Source organism: Panthera pardus, unplaced genomic scaffold (genome assembly GCF_024362965.1).
Source record: "Panthera pardus isolate Hobbes unplaced genomic scaffold, ASM2436296v1 HiC_scaffold_1, whole genome shotgun sequence".
NCBI classification, from domain to species: Eukaryota; Metazoa; Chordata; class Mammalia; order Carnivora; family Felidae; genus Panthera; species Panthera pardus.
The window spans coordinates 36,739,359-36,748,148 of NW_026526654.1; the positions used below are offsets into that span (position 1 = coordinate 36,739,359).

The 8,790-nt window shown below is 39.8% G+C and overlaps 1 non-coding gene across 1 annotated transcript; it reads left to right on the forward strand.

Moving 5' to 3' along the window:
• Positions 1-207: 207 nt before the first annotated feature.
• Positions 208-313, forward strand: LOC128776651 (U6 spliceosomal RNA). Its single transcript, XR_008421825.1, has one exon. It is a non-coding gene; the product is annotated as a U6 spliceosomal RNA (small nuclear RNA).
• The last annotated feature ends 8,477 nt before the right edge of the window (positions 314-8,790 follow it).

Genomic DNA, 8,790 nt, shown 5'->3' on the forward strand with positions numbered 1-8,790 from the left:
TCAAGACCTGAGTCAGGCTCTGTGCTGACAGCTTGGAGCCTGGAGCCTGCTTTGGATTCTGTGTCTCCCTCTCTCTCTGCCCCTTTCCTGCTCACACTGTCTCTCTCAAAAAAATAAATAAACATTAAAAAATAAAAAAAGTCAACTACAAATGGCTCATTAAACTCAGATCACCCAAACAGCATAGTTATATAAAATAAAAAGCAAGTGCTCGCTTCAGCAACCCATATACTAAAGTTGAAACAACATAGAGAAGATTAGCATAGCCCCTGCACAAGATGACATGAAAATCTGTAAAGCATTTAATACTAAAATATAAAAAAATAATTGAAAAATAAAACATTGATTTATTTTTTACTAAAAAACTCATCTACGGCTTCATGTCTTATCACAACCTGACAAGAACTTGGATATTATCACTCCTGAACTTACACCAAGAAAATAAGTTGAATAACTTGAAATTCAGTGACTTTCTTTGACTCATCAGGAATTTGTGATTCCCATGGCAAATTACCACTCCAAATTCTGGAGAGATTGCCAGATCTAGAGAATTACATCAGAGATACGCTTACCTAGAGCAGAAGCTACTGGAGTCAACAACTGGTAGGACAACTTAAATGGTAACTTTGGTGAATTGCTGAAGGCTGAGGGTTGATTAGCATGAGATGGGGAGACTGCTGGCAGCTACAGTATTAGATGGGCCTCCATAATTTTGTGGGTTTCACCCTCAGGAACCCACTAAATTTTAATAGTGAAGAGACAAGAAAGATCTTATATTCCTGACATGGCAGAGAAATGTAACCATTTTGAAATACATCTAGGTAATTCTACCAAACAAAGGCCTACCCTGCTGGGAAAAAGATTTTATTGGAGCCTTATCCCACCTGGAGGGAGGACAGTTTTACAACTGCAGGTTTACTTAGCCAAACTGTTTCAAATAAGGCAAGAGGAAGCGGAAAGCTAGGAAACATTTGGAAGATCAAGCCAGGAACAAAGTTCTACTAAAACACTGAGATTTAATAATAAGATTACAAATTGTTACCCATTACCTACAATTTACCATCACATCAACAAGGCTCCAGAATAATAACATTGAATTATAATTCAATATATAATTGTGGCTAAAAGAGCCACAGGCACAGGCTGTATTTAAGGAGTTTTTAGAAATACCCAAAAATATCAAGGGAGACAAAAAAAAAAAAAAGGACACTAGAGAAATCTGAAACTTAACAGCTATTACTATAGCAAATATTAAACATGGCCCAACTTCTTGCCAGATTAACATGAATCTCACATCAAAATCATTTTGGTTACTCTTTCTTAATTCATATGTCCAGTTTTCAACAATAGTTATAAGGCATGTTAAAAAGGTAAGAAAAAATACAGTTTGAGAAGACAAAACAAGTAGCAAACCAGACTCAGCTATGACACAGAGATTGTATCACCCGATAGGAAAATTAAAATCACTATCACTTAATATGGTAGAATTGCTATCAGTAAAAGTAGACAGCAAGCAGGGCAGATGGCTACTATAAGTAAAGAGATGGTAACTCCAAAAAGGAACTAAAATGAAACACAATAAACCAAAAATGCTTTCACACAAATAAAAAAAATGTCTTTGATGGGCTTATCAGCAGACTTGAAATGGCCATGGTAAGAATCAATGAGCTTGAAAATATGTCCATACAAACACCCCATCTGAAATGCAACAAGAAAAGAGAATGTAAAGCAGAAGAGTGTATTCAAGAACCATGAAATAATTTCTCAAGATATAGCATACATAATTGGCATATAAAAAGGAGAAGAAAGACAAAATGTTGCTGAAGAAATATTTGAATAATGATGTCAGAGAACATTCCAAAATGAATGGCAGATTCAAACTGTAGATTCAAGAAGCTCAAAGAACACTAAGCAGGATAGATATCCAAAGAAATATACATAGACACACTTCATATTCAAACTGCAGAAAACAGGGGGGGTTCCGGAAGATGGCGGCGTAGGAGGACGCGGGGCTCACAGCGCGTCCTGCCGATCACTTAGATTCCACCTACACCTGCCTAAAGAACCCAGAAAACCGCCAGAGGATTAGCAGAAGGGAGTCTCCGGAGTCAAGCGCAGACTAGAGGCCCACGGAAGAGGGTAGGAAGGGCGGCGAGGCGGTGCGCGCTCCACGGACTGGCGGGAGGGAGCCGGGGCGGAGGGTCGGCTCGCCGGCCAAGCAGAGCCCCCGAGTCTGGCTGGCAAAAGCGGAGGGGCCGGACAGACTGTGTTCCGACAGCAAGCGCGACTTAGCGTCTGGGAGGTCATAAGTTAACAACTCTGCTCGGAAAGCGGGAAGGCTGGAGGACAAAGGGAGGGAGAGCTGCTGAGCCCCCGGACGGCAGAGCTCAGCTTGGCGGGGAACAAAGGCGCCAGCGCCATCTCCCCCGCCCATCCCCCAGCCAAAATCCCAAAGGGAACCAGTTCCTGCCAGGGAACTTGCTCGCTCCGCACAAACACCCAACTCTGTGCTTCTGCGGAGCCAAACCTCCGGCAGCAGATCTGACTCCCTCCCGCTGCCACAGGGCTCCTCCTGAAGTGGATCACCTAAGGAGAAGCGAGCTAAGCCTGCCCCTCCAGCCCCCGTGCACCTTGCCTACCCACCCCAGCTAATACGCCAGATCCCCAGCAACACAAGCCTGGCAGTGTGCAAGTAGCCCAGACGGGACACGCCACCCCACAGTGAATCCCGCCCCTAGGAGAGGAGAAGAGAAGGCACACACCAGTCTGACTGTGGCCCCAGCAGTGGGCTGGGGGCAGACATCGGGTCGGACTGCGGCCCCGCCCACTAACTCCAGTTATACACCACAGCACAGGGGAAGTGCACTGCAGGTCCTCACCACGCCAGGGACTCTCCAAAATGACCAAACGGAAGAATTCCCCTCAGAAGAATCTCCAGGAAATAACAACAGCTAATGAACTGATCAAAAAGGATTTAAATAATATAACAGAAAGTGAATTTAGAATAATAGTCATAAAATTAATCGCTGGGCTTGAAAACAGTATACAGGACAGCAGAGAATCTCTTGCCACAAAGATCGAGGGACTAAGGAACAGTCACGAGGAGTTGAAAAACGCTTTAAACGAATTGCAAAACAAAATGGAATCCACGATGGCTCGGCTTGAAGAGGCAGAGGAGAGAATAGGTGAACTAGAAGATAAAGTTATGGAGAAAGAGGAAGCTGAAAGAAAGAGAGATAAAAAAATCCAGGAGTATGAGGGGAAAATTAGAGAACTAAGTGATACACTAAAAAAAAATAATATACGCATAATTGGTATCCCAGAGGAGGAAGAGAGAGGGAAGGGTGCTGAAGGGGTACTTGAACAAATTATAGCTGAGAACTTCCCTGAACTGGGGAAGGAAAAAGGCATTGAAATCCAAGAGGCACAGAGAACTCCCTTCAGACGTAACTTGAATCGATCTTCTGCACGACATATCATAGTGAAACTGGCAAAATACAAGGATAAAGAGAAAATTCTGAAAGCAGCAAGGGATAAACGTGCCCTCACATATAAAGGGAGACCTATAAGACTCGTGACTGATCTCTCCTTTGAAACTTGGCAGGCCAGAAAGGCTTGGCACGATATCTACAGTGTGCTAAACAGAAAAAATATGCAGCCGAGAATCCTTTATCCAGCAAGTCTGTCATTTAGAATAGAAGGAGAGGTAAAGGTCTTCCCAAACAAACAAAAACTGAAGGAATTTGTCACCACGAAACCAGCCCTACAAGAGATCCTAAGGGGGATCCTGTGAGACAAAGTACCAGAGACATCACTACAAGCATAAAACATACAGACATCACAATGACTCTAAACCCATATCTTTCTATAATAACACTGAATGTAAATGGATTAAATGCGCCAACCAAAAGACATAGGGTATCAGAATGGATAAAAAAACAAGACCCATCTATTTGCTGTCTACAAGAGACTCATTTTAGATCTGAGGACACCTTCCGATTGAGAGTGAGGGGATGGAGAACTATTTATCATGCTCCTGGAAGCCAAAAGAAAGCTGGAGTAGCCATACTTATATCAGACAAACTAGACTTTAAATTAAAGGCTGTAACAAGAGATGAAGAAGGGCATTATATAATAATCACAGGGTCTATCCACCAGGAAGAGCTAACTATTATAAATGTCTATGCGCCAAATACCCGAGCCCCCAGATATATAAAACAATTACTCATAAACATAAGCAACCTTATTGATAAGAATGTGGTCATTGCAGGGGACTTTAACACCCCACTTACAGAAATGGATAGATCATCTAGACACACAGTCAATAAAGAAACAAGGGCCCTGAATGATACATTGGATCAGATGGACTTGACAGATATATTTAGAACTCTGCATCCCAAAGCAACAGAATATACTTTCTTCTCGAGTGCACATGGAACATTCTCCAAGATAGATCATATACTGGGTCACAAAACAGCCCTTCATAAGTATACAAGAATTGAAATTATACCATGCATACTTTCAGACCACAATGCTATGAAGCTTGAAATCAACCACAGGAAAAAGTCTGGAAAACCTCCAAAAGCATGGAGGTTAAAGAACACCCTACTAACGAATGAGTGGGTCAACCAGGCAATTAGAGAAGAAATTAAAACATATTTGGAAACAAACGAAAATGAAAATACAACAATCCAAACGCTTTGGGATGCAGCGAAGGCAGTCCTGAGAGGAAAATACATTGCAATCCAGGCCTATCTCAAGAAACAAGAAAAATCCCAAATACAAAATCTAACAGCACACCTAAAGGAAATAGAAGCAGAACAGCAAAGGCAGCCTAAACCCAGCAGAAGAAGAGAAATCATAAAGATCAGAGCAGAAATAAACAATATAGAATCTAAAAAAACTGTAGAGCAGATCAACGAAACCAAGAGTTGGTTTTTTGAAAAAATAAACAAAATTGACAAACCTCTAGCCAGGCTTCTCAAAAAGAAAAGGGAGATGACCCAAATAGATAAAATCATGAATGAAAATGGAATGATTACAACCAATCCCTCAGAGATACAAACAATTATCAGGGAATACTATGAAAAATTATATGCCAGCAAATTGGACAACCTGGAAGAAATGGACAAATTTCTAAACACCCACACTCTTCCAAAACTCAATCAGGAGGAAATAGAAAGCTTGAACAGACCCATAACCAGCGAAGAAATTGAATCGGTTATCAAAAATCTCCCAACAAATAAGAGTCCAGGACCAGATGGCTTCCCAGGGGAGTTCTACCAGACATTTAAAGCAGAGATAATACCGATCCTTCTCAAGCTATTCCAAGAAATAGAAAGGGAAGGAAAACTTCCAGACTCATTCTATGAAGCCAGTATTACTTTGATTCCTAAACCAGACAGAGACCCAGTAAAAAAAGAGAACTACAGGCCAATATCCCTGATGAATATGGATGCAAAAATTCTTAATAGGATACTAGGAAATCGAATTCAACAGCATATAAAAAGAATTATTCACCATGATCAAGTGGGATTCATTCCTGGGATGCAGGGCTGGTTCAACATTCGCAAATCGATCAACGTGATACATCACATTAACAAAAAAAAAGAGAAGAACCATATGATCCTGTCAATCGATGCAGAAAAGGCCTTTGACAAAATCCAGCACCCTTTCTTAATAAAAACCCTTGAGAAAGTCGGGATAGAAGGAACATACTTAAAGATCATAAAGGCCATTTATGAAAAGCCCACAGCTAACATCATCCTCAACGGGGAAAAACTGAGAGCTTTTTCCCTGAGATCAGGAACACGACAGGGATGCCCACTGTCACCGCTGCTGTTTAATATAGTGCTGGAAGTTCTAGCATCAGCAATCAGACAACAAAAGGAAATCAAAGGCATCAAAATTGGCAAAGATGAAGTCAAGCTTTCGCTTTTTGCAGATGACATGATATTATACATGGAAAATCCGATAGACTCCACCAAAAGTCTGCTAGAACTGATACATGAATTCAGCAAAGTTGCAGGATACAAAATCAATGTGCAGAAATCAGTTGCATTCTTATACACTAACAATGAAGCAACAGAAAGACAAATGAAGAAACTGATCCCATTCACAATTGCACCAAGAAGCATCAAATACCTAGGAATAAATCTAACCAAAGATGTAAAAGATCTGTATGCTGAAAACTATAGAAAGCTTATGCAGGTAATTGAAGAAGATATAAAGAAATGGAAAGACATTCCCTGCTCATGGATTGGAAGAATAAATATTGTCAAAATGTCAATACTACCCAAAGCTATCTACACATTCAATGCAATCCCAATCAAAATTGCACCAGCATTCTTCTCGAAACTAGAACAAGCAATCCTAAAATTCATATGGAACCACAAAAGGCCCCGAATAGCCAAAGTAATTTTGAAGAAGAAGACCAAAGCAGGAGGCATCACAATCCCAGACTTTAGCCTCTACTACAAAGCTGTCATCATCAAGACAGCATGGTATTGGCATAAAAACAGACACATAGACCAATGGAATAGAATAGAAACCCCAGAACTAGACCCACAAACGTATGGCCAACTCATCTTTGACAAAGCAGGAAAGAACATCCAATGGAAAAAAGACAGTCTCTTTAACAAATGGTGCTGGCAGAACTGGACAGCAACATGCAGAAGGTTGAAACTAGACCACTTTCTCACACCATTCACAAAAATAAACTCAAAATGGATAAAGGACCTGAATGTGAGACAGGAAACCATCAAAACCTTAGAGGAGAAAGCAGGAAAAGACCTCTCTGACCTCAGCCGTAGCAATCTCTTACTCGGCACATCCCCAAAGGCAAGGGAATTAAAAGCAAAAGTGAATTACTGGGACCTTATGAAGATAAAAAGCTTCTGCACAGCAAAGGAAACAACCAACAAAACTAAAAGGCAACCAACGGAATGGGAAAAGATATTTGCAAATGACACATCGGACAAAGGGCTAGTATCCAAAATCTATAAAGAGCTCATCAAACTCCACACCCGAAAAACAAATAAGCCAGTGAAGAAATGGGCAGAAAACATGAATAGACACTTCTCTAAAGAAGACATCCGGATGGCCAACAGGCACATGAAAAGATGTTCAACGTTGCTCCTTATCAGGGAAATACAAATCAAAACCACACTCAGATACCACCTCACGCCAGTCAGAGTGGCCAAAATGAAGAAATCAGGAGACTATAGATGCTGGAGAGGATGTGGAGAAACGGGAACCCTCTTGCACTGTTGGTGGGAATGCAAATTGGTGCAGCCGCTCTGGAAAGCAGTGTGGAGGTTCCTCAGAAAATTAAAAATAGACCTACCCTATGACCCAGCAATAGCACTGCTAGGAATTTATCCAAGGGATACAGGAGTACTGATGCATAGGGGCACCTGTACCCCAATGTTTATAGCGGCACTCTCAACAATAGCCAAATTATGGAAAGAGCCTAAATGTCCATCAACTGATGAATGGATAAAGAAATTGTGGTTTATATACACAATGGAATACTACGTGGCAATGAGAAAAAATGAAATATGGCCTTTTGTAGCAACATGGATGGAACTGGAGAGTGTGATGCTAAGTGAAATAAGCCATACAGAGAAAGACAGATACCATATGGTTTCACTCTTATGTGGATCCTGAGAAACTTAACAGAAGACCATGGGGGAGGGGAAGGAAAAAAAAAAAAAAAAAGAGGTTAGAGTGGGAGAGAGCCAAAGCATTAGAGACTGTTAAAAACTGAGAACAAACTGAGGGTTGATGGGGGGTGGGAGGGAGGGCAGGGTGGGTGATGGATATTGAGGAGGGCACCTTTTGGGATGAGCACTGGGTGTTGTATGGAAACCAATTTGACAGTAAATTTCATATATTAAAAAATAAAAAAATAAATAAATAAAAAAAAAAAAAAACTGCAGAAAACAATGGATATGAAGAAAATCTTAAACCCGATTTAAAAAATAGCATTCCTTAAAGAGGAAATGGATAAGAATTGTGATAGACTTTTTATTAGAAACCATACTGCAAGGACAGAATGAAAACTGCAATATTTAAATATAGAATTAAAAACAAACAACCCCCCCAACAACCCACCAACTTAAAATTCTTTTTATACCTAAATTATTTTTAAAGTGAAAGGGAAATAAAGACTTTTTCAGACAACCAGAATCTAAAGGAATTCATCACCACCAGACCTATCCTCCAGTAAATGTTAACAGTTCTTTAGGGAGAAGGAAGAATACATAGGTCAGAAACACAGATCCATATAAGATAAGGAAGATTGTCACAAAAGAGGTAAATGAAGACAAAATTAAAGCTGTTATTTTTCCTATTTTTATTGTAATAGATAACTTTTCAAATAATGGTAAAAATATATTAGGTGATTGTAATGTATAATGAAATTAATGATGGCAGTCTTCTAAGGAGTGGAGGGAGGAATTGAGAATACTCTATTACAAGGTATCTGCATTACTCATGAAATGGTATAGTGTTATTTGAAAGTGGACATTGGTTAGTTGTAAATATATATTGAAAATTCTCGGACAACCACTAATATATACATACATGTATATATATACATGTGTGTATATATATATATACGCACACACACGTGTATATATACATGTGTGTATATATATATATACACATGTGTGTGTGTATATATATATACACACGTATATATATATATATATATATACACACACACATGTGTATATATATACATATATACGTGTGTATATATATATACATTCTCAGACAACCACCAAT